A 21,861-nucleotide genomic window follows, 5' to 3' on the forward strand; every position below is an offset into this window, starting at 1 on the left:
TGTAATGAGAACACCAGAGCAAAATTAATAACTTTTTTGAAACACAAATAATATGAAGAATTGTCCATGCTGAAAAAACAGTATTTACAACATTAGAATACTAAAAACAGTATTAACAATGATTAGGGAATGCGGGAATAGGAGACTGTCATTTATTTTTTATTTTTAGTATGGTACAGTGACTCTGACGTGCAGTTGTCTTTTTTGCAAAGTATTTGTGGAAGCATCTGCAAGAGTGAAGAATTTCTATTAATCAAACCGCGCTTTCGTAATGACGTTCTAACCTAATCTTTTTATGGTTTTTACTAAAGAAGCTGTACTAGCATTGACATGACCTCCAGCTGACCAACAAATATCTGTACCCCGGCACCTTGACAGCCAGCTTCCTCAGTAAAGTGCCAGCACCACATTCTAAAGATCATAAAACCTTAGTGAAGTTGTGCTCCATTTTCTCCTTTTATACAGACACCTTAGCATGTCATGAACTCGTATTATAACTTCGTTCGTATCCCATACAACTAAATCACTTACATTGATTTTTATTATATATTTTTTTGTGCACACGGTACTTTGGTGGTTTAATGTATTTATAAAAATAATTACAAGAGAAACGTAAACCCAACACAGAACCAATTACGTATAAAACACAATACACAATGCAATTTTTAAACTTTTTTAACAATAAATACCTAGATTATAAAAACAATAAAACGTTTTGTACTTACAGCCAATTTGTCAAACAAAATGGATTTTTTACCCTTGAAAATAAACGCACTGTATCTGCTATGCTATTTACATAAATTATTAAATAATAAAGTAGACTCTCTTAACCTACTCTTCAAAATTAATCTTAATGTCCCATTTTGCGTGGCAAGAAATAAGTATTTGTTCCATCTGCCAGTCTGTAGCACTAACTATGCACAACACTCTTTCCTCTATCATTATTGCTCTAACTATAATGCTTTTTTTTCGTCTATTGATATCTTTTACATACCTTGACGTTTTGCGCTCTATGGAGAAAATGGCACGTATTACGTTACCGCGTCATACTTACATGTAAGCAATGTTTGTTAGAACCGCACTCAGCTAGCATGACGTGTGACGTGACGCCAACTGCAAACCGTGTCGTTTTCAATCCCAAAAATCAATAATGAAAACTGTGTTTTTTTCACTAGAATTGTTAAAATCCGCATGAAATATTAAATACATTTCCAACGTTTTTTAAAAATTTTTAAATACCATATTATGTGCGCTTTTAGATTTAATAAAAAAAATATAATAAATCCACCTTAGAAAACGCATTGGCAAAAATACCGTAAAGGAAACAGTTTGCTCTTTTTCTGCTCAATAGCTACAGAACTAAAAAGATAACAGCCATGATAATATTGACCAAACTATTTCATGTTTTAATATGAATTTCCCAGAAGACAAAGGGTAGAAATGTCTCCGGATATTAAAAAACTTGAAAATTTTAATATTTGAATCGTGTCGTAATGCCGTGCAGTAAGGGTGAAAGTACCATGCTATTCCGGTCTTCGTAACTTCCAAATACCGAGTTTGTATAGCACTTTCATTTACCTGCGCAATTTATTTCAGTCTGCACCCCCTCGTTTTCATCTCGGCGAATATTAATAATTAGTCCACTTTCAGGAATGTTATGGTGCACTCAATTTTTTCAAATGAAATACGAAATGCAAAGTATTAACTAGGGTTTTAAAAACAGTTAAGTTTACGTGTGTATTTATATCGAATAGTTTGTTCACTTAAGCTACATTACGAGTACTCGTATATCGTGCATGTTTCATCAACTTACAATTCTAGAAAAGGAATTTATAATCTGAATATTTAATAGCGTCTATTCAAGTTATGTTTTTTCAACTTCATAATTACAAAGAAATTGAAGGCAAGTAATGATGATAATATTACTGTTTTGAATAGCGTATTAAAAAAATCAACAATGTTTTGAGTATGTCCAAATGTTTGCAGTCTGGCAAATGAAAGAATTTCCTCCCTAACTGGTAAAAGAAGAAGTATAAAAATTGGAAAATTGTTTTCAGGCGTTGGCGTTGTCAAGTAGGTGAGTTGGTTCCGCTGGATGAATCTCACCCACGTGATATAGTTTTCACCCCTTTTACTTCACAAAAGTTAACGGAAGAAAAATTTCAGGAAATGTGGATGTTATGAAAAATGGTGTATGTTACACAGTATGTAAAGTGGCCACTCAAACCAGCCAATAAGTGGTCATTAGCCCTGTAAATGTTTAGACTTCCATATTCCATTCACGAAAATGTTTTCCCTCTCTGTTGCAACAAATTTAGAAAGTATTAAAAGTTTATTTACTTATTTAACATAAACAATTAATATTTTTACGATTTCATATTAATAATCGGTAACAGTAAAAGAACATCAAAAGTATATCAATAGTCTGCAATAGTAAAGAAATATAAACAATTTTAGGAATCAACAAATATCACCAGCCCACCACATGATACGAAATATCTCACATCGCAACTGAGAACTCAAGTGTCCCGGGTTGCATCCAAATGCAGGGAAAAATTGCTCCTTGCCGAACGAAAAAAGCTGCCCAAAAAAAGTATCTAAAAAATGATAGCCTTGGCATCTTTTTGATAAAAGAAATTATCTAAAGAAAGAAGGAAAAAAGGGAATCTAATTTTTCATTTACTGGGAGTAAATTGACTAGACATGACCTAAATGATGACAAAACCTTTTCAAAGCCTTGATTTTTTTTCGGAAGTGAATTTAAAACGTAATTTTAAGTAATAATAATAACAATAATAAGCATGGTTTATTAACAAAAAATTACAATAGACTTTTCTGGATTATATCTAGTCTGCTTAACTAGGTACAACCTGTCGGCGACATGTACAAAGCCAGACATTTCTATGCAAAAATAAACAATAACATTACTACCTACCAGTTAATTTATTTTACTGATATACGATATTCAATTAATGCCATTTATTATTTAAGAATATTTTTGAGTAATTTTTCCGTCTTTTCTCTAACTAAATCCTGTAACCAATTTTTCACAAATTTATTTTATTGAATCCGGGTCATGGTATAGCAATGTTCGGGTAACATATTGAATATTTTGGGGCCCAGAAACCTGTTTTTTTTTGCCCGAATTCATATTTGTGGAAGATCCCATGACTTATTATCTAGTTTGACTCCTGAAAGTGTGGGGGTGTTCCTTTTGGAATTTGGTAAAATAATTTGCTTTCACAAATATTATAATTCTAATGATGTATAATTGCCTTATATCTATGATCTCGAATTCCACAAACAACTCGACGCTGGAGTACCCGAGAGACTTTTTGAAATATTTTTTTTGATCTATTTTTCAACACAATCGAGAGGCTCCCCATCATATTATACCACAAGTTATAATTGAGTTACATAAAATAAAATTTAGTTGTTTGAGTTTAATTAGGGATAAGATGTTACATACCGATTTGAAGGTATGGAAAAGTATTCTATTTTTTTGTTTTATATATTTAATGTGTTCTGTTTATTTAAAATACTTATATGTATTCTGAATTCTTTTTAAAAACTATTTTTTCAATAACTTTAGAGATAGTGCTAAGTTATGATATTGGTCGATAGTTGGCAACATCTACTCTGTCTCCCTTTTTATGAATGGAAATTAAATTTTTTTAAGGAAGAAGGAAAGGTTCCAGAACTAAAGCTTAGGTTAAAAATATAAAAGAGAGGCTGTGCAATACTTACTTTTTAATGCTTAAGCAGAACATAGATAGATCAAGACCTGATGAATATGATGCTTTTAGTAGATTAAAAGTTTCAATGATTTCATTTGGTGAAGTGGTTATTTTAGATAAGCTAAATGTAGCGTTTTCTATAAAAATTATATTTGAAGCACTAACTTTGTGGTTATTCATTATAATAAAATAAATAAAACAACTTTGTTTTTAAACACTAATTTTTATTTTTCACCGACCGGTTTCAAATCAAACAAGCTTCTTTGTCAAGGTTTACGTAACTAATGAATTGATTCTTTTTTATTTCTATCATGTTCACTAAATACTACACGTGGACCCAATAGTTAAAAACAAAGTTGTTTTATTTATTTTATTGTAGTGTTTTCTGTTTTTATATTTTCTGCCAAAAAAAAATTCAGTTTCTTTTTTGTTTTGGAGAATATTTGTAGCAATTAAACAATCGTTAAAAAACAGTCGTCAGCGTAGTTTGCAATTTATTTTCGAACTGAGAACGTTATTAAAGAATCCCTATATTTTAATTGCCATATGGGCGAGTCTTTTTTAACAAAAGTATTAAATGCTTTTTTATAACTTTAAAGACCTTTTTAGAGGTGCAATCTGGTGACTTGATGATATTTTTAAAGTAATTTACTTTTGCACAGTTTATGACTGTTTTACATTACATTACATTACGATATTTATTAGTAAAAGGTTATTATATTGATGTTATTTGGGTCATTACGTAATTTCAAGTGTATTCGGTTTCTTTTGTGGATATAATTTAAAACTCCTTTGGGTATCCAAAGGGTAAATGTTTGTTTTTAAATGCTGATAAGTTTCGTTAAATTTATACAACAGAATCTTATTCTTTTGGAGAATTCTCATGTTCTTGCCGATTGAGCAAAACTGGTGAATGGTTAGTGTTTGTAGGTACTTTATTTGGTTATCTGCATTATTCTTCTTAATCTTAATAATTTCTTATTGATTTTTGATAATCTATCTCTATAATGTCGCCCACCTGGGACCAAATTATTTATTTCAACCTACACGCCCCACGTTAGGCGCCATTGTAACGGTCAGTGTAGGTTGAAATAAATTATTTGGTCCCAGGTGGGCGACACTATTGAGATAGATTATCAAAAATCAATAAGATTTTTTTAAGATTAAGAAGAACAATGCGGATAACCAAATAATTTATTTCAACCTACACTGACCGTTACACCATGTATCCGAAGGGGTTTTCCGGAGCAGGATTCTTCTACTACTTTGACATGAGTCTCTTTCGTGTATTTTTTTTCTTCTTTTTTATAATATGTACGTATTGAATATATTTTTGTAACTTATATGTTATATTTAAAATGAATGAATTGAATAACATGAGTTTAAAGACAGTTTTTAGATAGTTAAATTTTACACATCATCTCATTTAACCCTTATCCGTATCCTTTGGAGCACAGGGTTCGGTGGTAAAAATTCGTCCAAGATTCTGATTCTATTTCACACGCAGAACGGAGATTTCAATAGTCTAAAGTTTAAATACACTTAATTAAATGTTATATTTATTGTTAATATAGTTGAAATATACCTTACCTATACATTTAGAGTTATGTTAAAGATGTTTAATATCAATTATATACTTCACACGGTTCATTAGAATCGAAGTGTTTTCAAATTTCGTAAATTTCTGAATCTGTTGTTTTCATCTGAAGGCTTCTTTCACCCTATGTTTGCTCTACCCTTCAGTGGAGTTCTGGGGCCAGTAAAACTAATCAGCGAGACAAAAAACACTAAACCTTTTCCCTTAGTTGAACCACATGGGTGGTTTTCTCATCTCGTACGGAGGAGTGTAGACAGTATAGAGTAGGGAGTGGGGTGGTTTTCGCAGAACAAAACCGATGCCGCCCATTCTATCAAAATGGGACGGCCAATACTAAATGAATATTGGTCGGGTACTCTTTGTGTAAGGTCTAAGTTAATCTGTATTGTGAGTAGATGACTATGCGCTATAGGGTAGTCATCACAGAAGACAATGAATAAGATTAGAACGTGACATAGGTTTAATAGACACGAATGTCATATTAGAGTTTGATGAAAGTACCGGACCTAATATTGTTAACACAAAGCACTAAAAACTGTTTATATATGTTAATGAATATTAATGAATATGGCATATAATAACAATCAAAGCTTATGTTTTACTCAGTCAAAAATAATATTTGTGTGGCTATGATGTCACACGAGTCTATATAAAATACAAGACTTGATGCATGTTTTTTAATTTAAAAAATAAATTAAGTCGTATTTTTCTATAACAGGCTTAAATAACATGATTATTTATTTTTGCAAATAATGAAAAATATATTGATAAGCAGTAAATTTACACTTACATGTATAAATGTACTGTTGGTGTATGTATTTAGTAATGGTCAACACAAATATAAACATTTCTTGACTAAAAAAATAAAATCATACCTCTAATATTATGTTTTTTGCATTTGTTCAATACCCTTATTAATCAAATATAAATTAATGTAACTTCATCTTTTTTATTTATTTGTAACAATTATAACAATAATTATTTATATTTACAAAAAAAAAATATTACGAGACTATTTTAAAATTATTAATATTGGAGTTATATTTGATTAAATTCCATAAATAACATTTATTTTGAGTTAAATTTTATTGAAATTAATTCAAACTTTAATGATTTGCATAATTTATAAATATTATAAATATAGTTTTGGTCCATTTAACCTTTGAAATTTTTATTTTGTCGTTGTTGGTATTCACATTTTATTTATGAAAGACGTTTAGTGTTTTTTTTATTTTATTTTTTGAATTGTGTTTATATTGTGATATCTTTTACTGTTTGCAAAACAAAAAATAAATTAATAATGTATTTTTCCATTTTTTTTGTTTTTAAATACCTGTATCCAAAAATCTGTCATGTTTTGCTTAAAATAACACGATGTTACAGCACCGTCTCCAGCAGGTGGTGCTGTAAAATTGTTTAAAGGTGTAGCTTTGTAAATGCGGCGGATCCCGTGATGAAATGATTAAGACGCTTATATGAATTTTTTAAAAACACTAATTAAATATGATTTTTCATTACAAGCCTCGGATATTTGAACTACAATGGTAAATTTCAGATTTCAAACATTTGTGATACAAAATAAGGGATTATTTTATTTAAAAAAAAATAAAAACCTTTATTAGCATAAATAAACAATACATTCAGTAAAAAAATGGAACACTTAAGGTTGAACTTGCCAAAAAAAGTCTGGCTCTTGTGTGTGGCAAGTTTAAAAAATAACATAAAAAATAAACAAAAAATGCAAAACAAAATAATAAAATAAAAAAAAAATTAAACAATTTAAAAAATTGAGAAAATATAACACTAAATTTTTTTAAATAAAAACACAAAATTTATAAATTTATAAACACAGGCACATATTAAACATACTTCTTTATTTACAAAATACAGTTAATGTTAATTATGTCCAGAAGCTTTTATCTAATTTACTATCGTATCTATTATAATATCTTATCTAATTTATTTAATTTATATGTATAGGAAAGATTGACATCATTGTAGAAAATAAAAGATTAATCTCCATTTTATTATTATCACCAAACCCGCAAACAAGCGAATCTAAATCGTCTGTTACAGGTAGGCATGGTAATCAGTTTTAAGCCTCTGATAGCAGTCCAAGGACAATGAAATATTGCAATATAAAACCACAGAATAAATAAATATTTCATGTCAACCCTCTGAAGATTCGAACCCAGGACCTGAATGGTGACTACTACACTACGAGGGGGACTTTTCTTCACTCGAGTTTTTTTTCAGGACACTACCTGATCGCAACCATCGTATCAAAACACACTTACAGAATTCTGGTTATATTTGACACAGACTCTAACTACCCAGATACAGGCTGAACTATTTACTTCACAAGAAAAAAATAGATAAAGGAAATTTTTTATTTTGTTTATTTATTTTTTGTTTTTTTACAATAAACATAATAGTAAAACAGAGTATTAAAATATAAAGCATAATAACATAGTAATGAAATACATATTAATACAAAAATAGTTAACAAAAAATCCCACAAAAGCATGGCCTGTTTTCGGGTATACAAGAAAATGTTAATGAATTTTGGCTCCTATAATAAATAATGGACAGTTATAATATTTATGTGTAACATAAGAAAGAAAAAATAAAATATTCTGTAAAAGATAATGTGGTATATTTAACTATAGTTATTAAAAAAGGAAATAAAAAATACTTAAAAAAAAACACAAAAGTATTCCTAATTATTAAGGGGAAACAAAATAAATAATAAAAAAAAAGAGTTCATATTTTTAGTTTGAATCCAGGATAGTGCATGTTTTTTAAAATAATCTATATCTTCACATTGATTCCACAAAATTTAAAGAAAGTCGTTGTCAATTATTTTAAAGATTTTTTTGGATGGGGAATTGCTGAAAAAAGACTTCTGATGTCAATATTTTGGACTTCATAAATAATAATATGTGCGTAATGTTGAGAGTGGGAAATTTTCTTCTACCGTGCTTGGAAAGTGTTATTTATTTATTTATTTATTTATTAACGGACATTGTCTTTGTATACAATTTATAAGGTTTAAATATTAAAATAAAAGAATAGTTAAAAACATTAAAAAAAAAAAAAAAAGAAGCATTGACAAACATAAGGGACATCGAGACAAGATCTGGACTATTTATTTAGTGCTCGTTTGAATCGTTGTAAACTTAAACCAAAAAAGTCCAGATCTTGTCTTGAGTTAACAATACGACAAAAGCGAGTCATTAGAGAATTTAGGCCATGGTTTGTTCTATGCTGATCGATGAACAGTACTTCATTGTTATATATATTTGTATGTATAATGTGTATCGGCACGAATGCACCGATAAATTCAATATCCAATTCGATGTTCCGAGTCTACTTCAATATATTTATCAATAAATGTCACAAATATAGCAGCCAGCACAGAGCAGCTAGTCGCTGGTAGACAGGACAGATATCTCGACGACTCAGGTGCAAAGGATGTATTATATCTCCTAGCGACAATGGAGAACAAATCCATATTTTATATGTTTACTATTTTCACCCAGGCAGACCGAAATGTAACTTATTTATGTCAGTCAATACACCCGAAGGAAACAGCAGATTCAATTATTTATAAGGGGAAAATCGTGAAGGAAAACAATAGATACTCAAGCAGGGGAGTAAGCTGGAACGCCCTTGAGGCCTCCGTATTAAATGTTCGCATTGACTTAAGGGCTGAGGAAATTGCGCCCTGTAAAAATACTGCTTTGTTTATACGGAATAATGTACTCTGCGTAGCTCCTCCAACCAGATACGCTTTATTTCGATGAATATTTATGTTTTTATAAGAGCGCATTAAAGTGTTTGGACGAGATAAAACTCCATTACTAAACTTTTTTTAATTAACGTCTTCGCTGAGTGAATCGGTTTTCAAGAGTTACGGAATTTAATTTTTTGCAGGTTTTAAAATACCAAAGTATCATCAATTTTTTGATACTGGCAGCTTTGTTTTTCTACAAACCTTTTCAATATTATTTCAAGTACATTTTTTTAGTTAAATAATTTATTAACCTAGGTCCATATACCGTCAGCTTAATTCAAAAAGTCAACTTTTAAAGTGAGCGAAAATATTGATTTCGGTTTTGTAGAGGTACATCAGTTTTGCATAGTAAATAAATAATATATTTTACATTATAATAATACTTTTAGAGATACGGATTCAATAACTTAAAAACTAAATTTACAAATATAATACATAGCCTATTAACCATAATTCAGAGCTCAATTGTTGCGAACTCCACAATCTTATTAATCTTAAAATACCGAATCAAGTTACACTAAACTGTTTGTAACTGCATATGTAGATACTAACTTACTATGCACGACACTCGGATTCCGCGTCTACATTCTTTAGCGAACAAATTGATCGACTATTTTTATTGACAAATGTTGTTCGAAGCTTAATTATTTATGTCGGTATAAAATTATTTGCATGCTTGCACTCTTTTCACTGTTTTATGCTGTATTTATAATTTATTTAATTTTTTCTCTTACTATAATTTCAATTTTAAAATACATGTTTAAATACCAGTGATACTTTAATCCACAAATTTGGAATATCCAGTGACCAGTTTCATCGCTTTCGCGACATCTTCGAGACTGGTGGACCCAGTCTCGAAGATGTCGCGAAAGCGATGAAACCGGTCACTGGATATTCCAAATTTGTGGATTAAAGTATCACTCGTGTTTTATTTATATAATAAATTACAATGAACTTCCATCAAGAATTTTCACTTACAAACTTAAATGTTTTGTTTAAATACCATTTATTTTTGATATTAACAATGACTTTTTATTTTGATTTTAATACTAATTTGAGTTTTTTATTTTTATTACCTGTTTTTTTTTAATAGTTTATAATATTGTTTCTAGTTTGAACATAAATAATAATGTGTTGGCATTTTTATTGTCACTTTGTGTTGTACTATTTATTTGCACTAATTATTATAATAACGGTTTATTACCAAATATCAATTAGTCTATCTTCTTTTCTTTTTCTTTTTAAGCCTTATTCTTTCCACTGCTGGATAAAGGCCTTTTCCAAACGTCTCAATTTCTGCCTATCACCCACTTTCATCATCCATGTTTTATCGACTATCGAGGCAATGTCTTCGACTCATCTATTCTGTGGCCTTCCAACACTTCTCTTGTTTGCCCATGGTCTCCATTTTATTATTCTGGGCATCCACCTGTCATCATTTTGCCTTGTCAAGTGTCCTGCTCCTGCCATTTTAATTTTGCTGCACGATCCATTATATCCACGACTCTCGTTTGGCGAATTATTTCTTCATTTCTTATTCTGTCTCTTAGACATATACCAAGCACCGGTATTTCTATGGATCTTTGGATGCATTTATTTGTATATTTCACGCTTTTGGTAAATGATTTCTTTTTATCATGCGTAGTCTGCCTAACTAGGTCCAATCTTAAATTTATTAAACCAAACACTTTCTGTTTGTGATCACTTAAATTTATGTAATAAGTGATAGTTTTGCAAAGCACAAATCTTTCCATCTACAAGTGTTGTCATAATGGAAAGATCTGCGATTTCAGAAACTAGCTGTGCTTCAAAATAAATTCAAGTGGTCTTAAAACAAAGTGTTTAATTTAATATATTAAATTATGTTATTCCTCAAACTTAATTCCAATTCAATAAATAATATAGGCAATAACAACTTTTTCTTAGGTTAACATTACAGCGTGCTTTTTCGGGTTATACACAATATTAAAAAAGAAAGATTTATTTTGTTTTATTATTTATTACTGACTATATTTGTACTTTTTTTCGTAAATATCCTTTCGGCATATGCATAAATGAAATAACTAAAAATAAATAAATGCATCCTAATTTATTTAAAATCTTATGCTACTTAATGAAGGTTTATAGATACAATCACTGGCGGCTCCTGACCGAAAACATTGGCAGTGCATTTTTTTACATGTTTTTAATTTGTATATTATTAAGTTCTATGATATTTAAATAATACGATAGGTCTGACGTGATAAACGAGCACTAGTATGACAGCCCGCGCATCGGAACTAGAAACGCTAAATGCGCCCAACATAATACGCACGTTATAGTCAACTAAATTTGTACTAATATCATGTCATTACGCATGTTCAAAGTGACATTTCAAACGAACTTTAAATCTGCGCATGCGTCGGCAATGCCCGGAATATGTATATTATCTTCTTTCTCTAACGCACAATTCATCGGTATGAAGCATTGTCTGTCTCGCTCAAATGACGATTTTAGGAGATATAATATAGTTCTTACAAATTCAGGGTAAAAGGTTGTGCAAAACAGAATACGCACTGGGACGATTGCGCATGCATAGACAAGATGAGAAAAATTTCCGCTAGAGTCGATTTCGCTAAATCTTTGTCGCTTGTATTGAATATTATGATGTTTACGAGTATAATATTGCAACGAATCCCTGTTTCTTTCTACCTACTTATAACATATTTTTACTACCAATAAAAACACAAATTTTTACTTGGCAGTGCACTGCACTTATGTACATACTAAGAAACTGCTTCTGGATACAATTAAATTATGAAAAAATATTTTAGAAGCGAGAATTAAAGACGTACATTTCAAAAGAATTTCTGAAAAACTTAATCAAGCTTTTTATTTTATTTGTGTGCCTTTTTGAAACTTGTACTTATTACAAAAAATATTTGTTTTTTCTGTTGTAAAAGCACTTCTACAATAAATACAATCGTACTCAGTTTATTCACTAAGGGAAGTAACAATAGTAGGTGCCATTTTCTTTTAATGAAAATTTGCTTTTAACTTCGAGTGGGTACTTAGCATTCTTCTTTTCCAACATGCTCCACCCCTGGGCAGATCTTGATACCTCAGGGTTGAAAGGACTCCACCACTTATCATTAAGAGAGGAGCAAAATACAAGTAATGGACAGTCCCATTGTAAACGGGCATACTAAAGCTACGAGTATGGTTCTTATGAGACGCACATATCACGCCAAACGAGGCACCAGAGTTGTCCATAGACGACTCGTTATTACTTTATACGTCTTCGCTAATGGTGTATTTAACACCGCTTTGTCTCCATTACGAGACTAACTATGAAACTGAGTCAAACATATTAAGGGTTATGCGATATTAATGGGCCCAATAATTAAAATTTATGCCATGTTATACAGCGCGTATTTCTGTGCTCGAAAATTGAAACGCGCAACCATAGATGGCTTCCCGTAAACTCAAAAGTTATCATTGAATAAAAAGTGTTTGTTACTAAAAGAAGAGTATGTCATTTATTTATTTAAAAAATGTATTTTCAAAAAAACAGAAATGCAAAATTATAAACCATTTTTTTACTTACAAACCGAGGATTCTTTTATGTGGACGGATGTCTTATTTACACTGTCGCTTTTGCACAGTATGGTGTATTATATTCTATTAAAATGCTGAGCAACTTCTTCGGTCGTTGTTTTATATTTGAGGTAAAAATCGTTTGGCTGTGTGTGTCATCGATCTCTGGACTTTGACCCCCACAAGACAAGCGAAGCAGTGAGGTACAACAGAATACTTGTACGGATCTTTTGGTTCTTATATATATGGGCCATGCTTTTTATAAGGAACCAATATGAAGCGATAAGAATAATATAAACGTATTAACACGAGAGCTTTTATATATGTAAAAAATATATAAATACAAATTTAGTATAAATATTATAAATAAATATGTTTGTAATGCATGAATATAATAAATAAGTATGTTTATATATAAAAATAAACTGATTGTGTATACAATTTACAATTGTTACAAAATTTTCTTACTTTTTAATTTGTGGAACCATATAGTATTTCCTTCTTTCTTTTTCCACAACCGTCCTAAGTGGAGCATATGGACATCACCAGACGCATCCAGTAGACCTTATCGCCAGCCAATATTCTTGTCTCTTCCCACGTTGATTCCGCATACCTTAGTTCTGCCAAATAGAGCCAGAATATCATCATCAACGGTATTCTAAGACTAAGGAAGCCCGCAGATGTGAATAAAAGAAGAAGCCAGGTCCATCGCCACACCCTCAAAACATTCGTTCTAGGAGGCTGCTGCGTTCGTTCTCAGATATCAATGTTATTAATGATATTGAACCACCTTAAACCTTATATTTCACATTTCAGTTTCAATTCCGCATTCTATTTCCAGTGTGCCACAAGAAGGAAAACATTCTCCACTTTTATTTTCCCTTTTTTATTAATCCAATAGTCCAAAATCGCCCCTGTTTGTACTATACTATTTTTGACGATGATTTGTAATTATATACTTATTTTGAACCCGATTACATTGACGAAGCACACAAAATAATGTCAAATGCATTTGAGCATGTCTCTTCATTGAACAAAATTAATGGACTTCTCATAAATCCAACAAAAATCCAAATTGTACTAGTTGGTAATAGAAAAATGTATTTCATAGTGGATATTTCCACATTCCCTTTTTAAAATAAATGGCACAAAAACTCCTCTTATGATTTTCGTTAAAAACTTATGTATTCTCATAAATAAGCATTTAGGGTGGCACCTTTAGGTTAAGGAAGTAGGTCGTAAACTTTACATAAGTTTGCAGTTACTTAAAAGATTGCAGAATTTCGTGCTAATCAATGTTGAACTTACTTCTTCTACTCCTTGATTATGCAGATGTCGTCTGTTACCGAGATGCTAATTCTGAACTGCTTGATAAGTTGAAAAGATTGTAAAATGTTTGCAAATGATATTTCTTTAATCTTTCCAAATTTGACCACATAACCGAATACCACACGCAACTACACTAGCTTAATGTCAGGCATAGATGAAACATTCACATTCTATCACTTCTTCACAATATTTCAAATAATCCCACTTCGCCTTTTTATCTGAGAGAGCTCTTCCGACCTCTATCACAACATCGACTATCTCTTCGCTCTAGTAAAGAGAGAACCCTTTAAATACCCCTTCACCGCTCTTATTGCCCCTGCCGCCTCTAGTAGCTGCTTGATTGTGGAATAATCTACCCACTAATGTTAGAGACGTCCTTTCTTCATTTACATTTAAATCAAGAATAAAATGTCACTATTTAAATGATTGAATTGTTCCTTTCTTCTTCTTCGTTCTTTCCCATCACTCGTTCCTTTCCTCTCTTCACAGGAAAGTGCAAATTTTTTGTTAATTTTTGTATAAAATTACAAGATTTTGTCTAATTACCTAGAATATGTCCATGTACTAGTGATTTTTCTAAAATGAACGGTTTGGGTAGGTAAGAAGAAATTTTTATAAGGCAATATGCTCGCAATTATATGTATATAAATTGTATGAGTATATAAAAATTTTAATAAATATATTCTCTTTAAGTATAAACTAACCAATCAAAAAAATATTGGCTTGGATACAGGAATGTTGTATTTGTGGAGTCATAAATAATCAGTAACAATAAATTATGAACATTTTATTTTTAAAAACTGAATATGCGTATATATTTAAATAAAAAGTTCCTTCTGATTCTTATAGAAATCACAATACGAACATTATACCTACGCGTTTATCTGAGAATTCCTATTAAAATACTAACCATTTTGCAACTGTTTGAAGGATCAATTAGTTATTATTTATTTATTTATTCATTCAAAATACACTTGTTTAAATATAAGTGAACTGATTAAGGCTTTTTAGATTGTGCCCGTGTCAAGCCATAATGATTAACAAAAAAAATCCCTAGTTAAATTAATAAGATTAAAATATAATGACATGTGACGCAATATAATAACAATCCAGAAAAACAAGGTTTACGTAATATATAATAAAATTCAAAAGAATACAATTTAAAAAAGATAATGAGACATAATAAATAGTAGAGCTAGGTAAAAGTAAAATGGATTGTCTCATTTGCCCAAACCAATATTGAATCAACTGTTCTACATGTGTATTGCTTCTGTTAGGTTTTTGTTCTTTCATTGTGCGTTTTGTAATATAAGTAATATAGATGTACATAAATAAATTATAAACATAAATATCTAGTGTTTAAAACTAACTGAACATTTTGTTAATTATTTCTGTACATCAAGTTAGTCTTCTTTGTTTATTCTCAAATGTAAAATATAAAAAAAAGTATATTGTTAAGTGTCCTCGGCACGGGTAAATCCAGTAAGGTCACATTATTTTTATTATTAATTATAGTTTGTAAAATATAAATATATATAGTTGACAAAAAATATAAGAAAATGAATAAATATTAAAATATAAATTATACAAATTAAGAATCATACGTAATCAAATATACACATTAATTGTATCATTGAAATCAACAAAAAATAGTTTGATTGTAAAATATAGTGGTATTGAAAAAAAAACAATATGGATAGTATCTAAAATATTTTGAGTTGGTCCAAATTTTTGTAGACAAGGACTGGATTCCACTCCCTGGGGAGCTGTTTATATTTACATATTACAACAGAAATGAACAACATTCGAGATAAGGTAATATAGAATTCGAGGCATCTACAGGGCTTAATTAAATTAATCAATAGAAAAACAATATAAACTTTATTTAAGTTGTCTTTGTATAAAACTAAAAGAAAAGGTATACTAGATTATTGTTAGACCCGCGATTATATATGGTGCAGAATGCTGGGCTATGTAAAACACCTAATCTGGGCAACTAAATGGATTTCAATAAAAAAACATCCAATATTGATTAGATTAAATTAAAAATAAAGGCTTTAAACATATTACAACAAAGATAAAGAGAATTTGGAAGGTTAGGCATTTACCATATAGTTTAGGCGTTTTTTTATCTTCCACACTTTTTCCTGATTGCTTCAATAAAGATTTCAACAAAAATTAATAATATGTTATAAAACATAATAAAATAATAAATTTAGTATCATTTTTTAAATTAGACTTTTTTACGTATACCTATACGAAAAATAGTTCAGCCCGTCTACAAATATTTGCATACACCAAAACATTGTTGGTATAAATTTTTAATTTATGATCAAACGCTATTTGATTTTGAAAGAATATTTTATTTAGGTGTAGCAGAAAAATAAAAAGACGATCCACACTTATTAGGATGTCGGATTAAAAAACAAATCTTTAGAAGAGCATAAGACTACACACATAAATTCGACAAGTGGTTCACCTTATTAGGGTCACTTCTATAATAAATTTTATTTATTCAATTGTCTTAGTACGTAAAGTAAAGTTCAAGGTTTTATTTAGTAATTAAGTTTAATTTATTTTCAGTGTCTATGGACACTTAAATTTCACATTACAGAATAATTAATTAATCAAAAGAGAATCCCTTGAGATTGAAATTAGTCTAAGAATTACAAATTGGCATTTGAAAAACGTAAAGTATCTACTAATGATAAAACAAAAAAACAATTTAATATAGTGGTTTAAATTTGATTTATAAGATATCATAATTGAAAATTAATTAGGGAATAATAAATCAACATTTTCATTAATTCATTTAACCAAATTCAGAGTAATCATTGCCTTATTTCGCCGTTTATTGCTGCAGTTATTTTAGAATTAATTAGTTTTTTCAAAAAACAATTTTTTTTAAATCAAAATGTAAAAAACACATTCCGTTTTGCATTTTTTAAAAAAGTAAATTAATTTATGATTATCCACAATAACTAAATATATTACCGCTTGCCCACCACATACCGCACACCGCATCTGAGGACATGGGTCTCATTAGTGGTGCCCACATAGGCAGATAAATTGCTCGTTGCCGAATGAGAAAAGCTGCCGGAGGAAATTTTCTGTAATCTGGTAACCTTGGTATCTTTGCGCTAAAAGAAGGTAATCCAGAAGCACATAATGTGCACTTTATTAGATTGTGGAAAAACGGGAAGTGAATTGTTATCTGACAGAGATTAAATTTAATTGAAGACATGATCGATTCGCCTAAATGATTAGAAAACTTTTAAAAAGACTTTAAATTCGTTTTGGAAGCCACAAGATCTGTTTATCCAACTGGACCGATAATAGGGCCACGAGTATAAGCAAGTATCTCTATTCAGTATTCATAGAGGAAAAAAAGGACAAGATCCTAGGATGTGTTCAAAAGATTGGTTAGGATATCCGCAGAGAAACAAAATAGGACTCAACAATATTAAAAACGAATAATTTTTAATTAAATTTACCGTAACCTGATAAAAACTGGGTAGTCCAGTGATCAGGGATGACCCCAGAAAGTTTTAAGCAGTGACGGATTGAGGGACAAAAAAGGTAAAAAAGACCTGAAGAGGAAGATTCCCGTCGCGATTGCCAAGCATCAATAAGAGCATGCTACCAATAACAGGAACGTGACGTGACGTAAATGCTTTCTTTTTATGTAAAATTTCGTAGGTCGTCACTGGATCTTCAGATTCGAAGGGGACAAGTTCGTTGGAACCGCGAGTGCTTCTAATATTAAATACTAAATATTGATTAATATTAAATAACTAAAATTAAAGGCTCATTGTAATTTAAAAAAAAAATAAAAAACACGTGGTACTTTAAAATCCACAAATTTGGAATAACTAGTTATCGGTTTCATGGCTTTCGTATATTCTTCGAAACAGGTATCTTAATTATAAAATTACATGTATTTTCAGCAATTGCAAGGGTTACAGGGTAAATACAAGAATGAAATATAAAATGTTATTTTAATAAGTTTAAATACATGCATTTATTGTTATGGTTATTTTTTAATTAAATTCTTGACTATCGCGAGTACGTGTGAAAAGTATTAAAAAATAATTCAATATAGTACAGGTGGCCTGAAAGGTGACGTCCAAAGGAAAAATGTAGGTGCCTCATGTTGAGGGGTATTCGAATCACCCCCATGTAAATGCTGAAATGCATATTCGCTTAACGTGTAGTTCAACACTTTCAATTCACATTCACTTAAGGAATCAAGATCTTTTTGAAGCATTGCGTGATCATCTGTTGATTCAATTTTACAAAATATTTTCAAGTCATCAGCATAGAAAAGATAATTACACTCTAACATCCCTGGCTCCCGCCAAGATCTTTTATAAAATTAATAAATAAGTTTTTAGGCCGCTTGAGTTTATTTCAATGCACTACTAGTTTCAGAAGTTACAGTTCATTCCATTTCAACGGTCAGCTCGTGGAAGATCGACAAATAAAATTTGATTTAGATTGGAGTCGTTTGTCCAAAAAGTGCATTGTTGAACCTGCAATTCTGCATTTACAAAACCAGTCGCCACCGGCTAGGCTACAACGCTAGAGCATGTCGGGAGTTACTAAGAGCGAAGTTAACGACATAGAATATAGAAATACATTAGAGATAAAATATTTCAAATAAAACACTTTCTGTACAGCATGTAAATTAAGTACATAATAATGAGATTAATTAATTTATTTTGATCTAATTCAAGTCTATATCTGATTTCAGAATCCATTCAAATGTGCTAAATACACTGTTATTTATAATAAACATTCTAAAATGATTAATTAAAACTATAAATACACTATTAAAGGTTACAAATATTTTGAATTAATCATTCATTTATTTTAATGGAAAATAAACTATTTGTGTCACCAAAAAAAGCTTAGAAAGGAGCCAAATCCGTAGATGCGTTTGCCATAGAAAAATAAATTAGTTGTAATTATATATTATCTATTATTTTTCCGGCCTCGTGGGGTAATGGTCAGCGCATTTGCCTACAGTGCAAGAGGTCTCGGGTTCGATTCCCGAGATGTTTAATATGAAATATTTATCTTAAAGGGTGTTTTTACACTAAAAATATTTCATAGTCCCTGGACTAGTACCTGAAGCGTAAGACTGATCATCTTACCTTCATGTGACAAAAATGACCAAGACACGTTGAGATTGGTGTACCAATGCAGTGCCCTATGTATCATTAGGTGCGGAAATGAAATGTTGATGGTATATTATGTGTGACGGCTAGCAAATGTAACCCGTTACACATTCTACAGGTGTTTTTATAAACTTTATATTAACACCTGTGGATGGAAGGTACTGTACCTTCCGAAACTAGTAGTGCGTTGAAATAAACTCGAGTGGTCTAAAAACAAAGCAGTTAAGAGTTAATGCCGATTCAATTAATAATATATTTAAAAATAATTAGCAAATGTATTATTATGGCACAGCACTGGGGAAAAATATGTGTCGGCTGTTCATTAAACGATGAAACCGGTCACTTGTTATTCCAAATTTGTGGTAAGTACCACTTATTTTTTATTTCTATGATATGCTGTTCTAACTAAAACTTCGAATTTGTGTTTGCGACGTAACTTCGGAGTAAATTAATTAAAACCTTAAGAAATTTAAGGTCGCCAAGTTAATTATTATTATTTTCTAAGTTTCACAAATATCTGAAAGCTATCTTTCTTCAGCACAAAATATCTCCGAGCGAGATGAAAACATTCCGGAATATTCCACCCTTTGTCATCGAATATCTTCATTGTGCAGGTTTAAACTTTAAACAGTAAAGTTATGATTTATTTCAGTTGCTCTACTACTGAAAATTTTCAAATGCCAAACTTCGTTTTGGGACGGAGAAAACTTTATTGTTTTTATCTCGCTCATTTATTTGTGAACAGCGTCGATATGGATTTATTTATGAGGGAAGAAAGATTTGTAGATGCTGAAAAAGAGAGAATTTTTGTAATGTAAGATATATTTTGTGCAAGGCAATCATATCGTAAAATATAAGGGGTGTCCAGATCTCCCGTTTGATTCGTCTCAAACCTTTTCAAGTTTCCGATGGTATTGAGGTTTGGTTTATTTACTTCCCCAATTAACTGACTAGATGATCTAACAGTGATTGAGAATCAATTGACCTTATTTGTGTTTAATCTTCTCTAGATTAATACAAAATAAATACGTTTATCCAAATCTTGCAGCTAACAAAATAATTTATACAGGTAACTCGTTCTTCAAAACAAAATGGTAAATATAATATTTATTTTTAGTTTTACACGATTCATTCTTAATCCTAATAACTTTCTTCGAATAAGAATCAAGAGATTGAAATTAACACGTTTTTATTCTTAAATTTTAAAGCTGTAAATTATAAATAAACGGATTTTTCTCCAATTAACATATGTGTTTGAAAATATTACACATCCAAATATTTTTAGTACTCGTATCTTAATAATTTATAATTAAAAATTCCCTTAAAATCGCATGCATTAGAAAAATCCTGAAAGGCATCAATACTTTTATGGCAAACAAAAAAATAGATCATAAGAGCATCCAGTAGCCGGCAGTAACAGACATCGGGCTTAAGAAAGAAACTGTTAGCCATAATCGGCAAACTTCGCCTTTGTAGAGCGTCGTCTTTGTCGCTCGAATCGACAATGATGAAGGACAAAGACGACGCTTCACAAAGCCAAAGTTAGCCGATTATGGCTGATGGTCTCTTTTTGAGGCCCGATGTCTGTTATTTACCGCCGGCAACTGTGACATATCTACTATCTACTAGATCTTATCCCAAGAGCAAAAATATTTTTTTTAAATTTATTTATTCACACTTTATAACAAAAATACAATTTTACGTTCACTTTGCCCAGCTTATAAGGGCAGAAATTCCGTTCCAAGCTAAGCAATTACATTCTTATCTATGATAATAGTTAACAAATTAATAGAGAGTACAGCCTGATAAAATATAACTTACTGGTATACACATTTTGATACCTATACGTACACACATACACATATATACACATAAATATATATATATATATACACACATATATACACATGTACATACACACACACGTACATACACTCATGCGCATACATATATATATACATTCATAAAACATAAACAATTTATTTGTAATGCGAAACTTCATGGTTGCCACCTGTATATATATTTTTTTAAATTATTCTTTATTTTCATATTTTATTTTGTGTTAATCCGTGGCATACATCAACTTTGCTGACACCCTACGACCAATGTCACGAAAGAGCGAGGCCAACACCTTCCGCAACTTGACAACACTCCCGTTTTTCCACGATTCTGGCAAAAGGTTATGAACCTTTTTGCCTATGTAATAGTGTTGTTTCGATGCCAGAACAGTGTTGAATTAAATGTGAATCTTTGTAAATACTTTTTGTTGATAGACCAGTGGATTTTTTTACTGTTTGAATAAATCGTTATTTAAACATTATAGTTTTGCCACATTTTACTATTAAGGTTGTTATATTTTTTTATAATTACCTCCTGAATTGTGATTAAAATGTAGCGAATTCAGCGTGGGTGACAACACCTTTTCTACGGCTATGGGGTGCTGATCGTATCCACAAGTGCATGTGAATCTATATCGCAGCGCCATCGCCTAGAGCTATCGTATTTAAGTGTTTGCAATTGGTTATTTTGGGGATCTTTGCACCGCGCATTTATTAGTTATTTATTTAATCATACAGATATTTCGTGTCGTCGCGCAAGACTATTAAAGTGCTAGTGTCCTGTTCAAACCATCATCCCCGCAAACCA

The sequence above is a fragment of the Micrasema longulum genome, unplaced genomic scaffold (assembly GCF_059751315.1).
Source record: "Micrasema longulum isolate JH-2025_06_02 unplaced genomic scaffold, ASM5975131v1 h1tg000101l, whole genome shotgun sequence".
Taxonomy (NCBI): domain Eukaryota; kingdom Metazoa; phylum Arthropoda; class Insecta; order Trichoptera; family Brachycentridae; genus Micrasema; species Micrasema longulum.